The following is a 798-nucleotide window of genomic DNA, read 5'->3' as shown; positions in this document are numbered from 1 at the left end:
ATATACTCCGGTTACCTATGAGTTTCTTGCTTGAGATGTGTCCCACTAAAACATTAGGTTCCCTATGCGTGGAGTACAGACTTACATTTCCTTATTTTTCATGCACTTTACCGCTTTTTTTAAGAAATGGGAAGAACCTAAGAGCAAGCCTTGAAAAGGAATTATGAGGAAGAAGCACAAGCAGAACAATGGCAAGAGGAGAACCACCACCTCCACCACCACAAGTTGAACCTAATGCAAGAGGAACAAGGGTCCTCCGAGGCTTAACTCATGAACAATTGGCGCTTGTGGACGTGTAGAAGTTAGAGAATTTAATTGGAATAAAATACTTTGATCCGAGTGTGCTAAGGGAATTTGGGTTTGAAGACATGGTAAATCGGTTGCTAAGACAACCGCAATGGAGCAAAGTATTCGAATGGAGAGGACCGACATATACTCCGGTTACCTATGAGTTTCTTGCTTGAGATGTGTCCCACTAAAACGTTAGGTTCCCTATGCGTGGAGTACAGACTTACATTTCCTTATTTTTCATGCACTTTACCGCTTTTTTTAGGAAATGGGAAGAACCTAAGAGCAAGCCTTGAAAAGGAATTATGAGGAAGAAGCACAAGCAGAACAATGGCAAGAGGAGAACCACCACCTCCACCACCACAAGTTGAACCTAATGCAAGAGGAACAAGGGTCCTCCGAGGCTTAACTCGTGAACAATTGGCGCTTGCGGACGTGTATAAGTTAGAGAGTTTAATTGGAGTAAAATACTTTGATCCGAGTGTGCTAAGGGAATTTGGGTTTGAAGAC

The sequence above is a fragment of the Ipomoea triloba genome, chromosome 16 (genome assembly GCF_003576645.1).
Source record: "Ipomoea triloba cultivar NCNSP0323 chromosome 16, ASM357664v1".
Classification (NCBI taxonomy): Eukaryota; Viridiplantae; Streptophyta; class Magnoliopsida; order Solanales; family Convolvulaceae; genus Ipomoea; species Ipomoea triloba.
The sequence above is the reverse complement of the archived record's forward strand: the minus strand, read 5'-3'. Positions refer to the sequence as shown.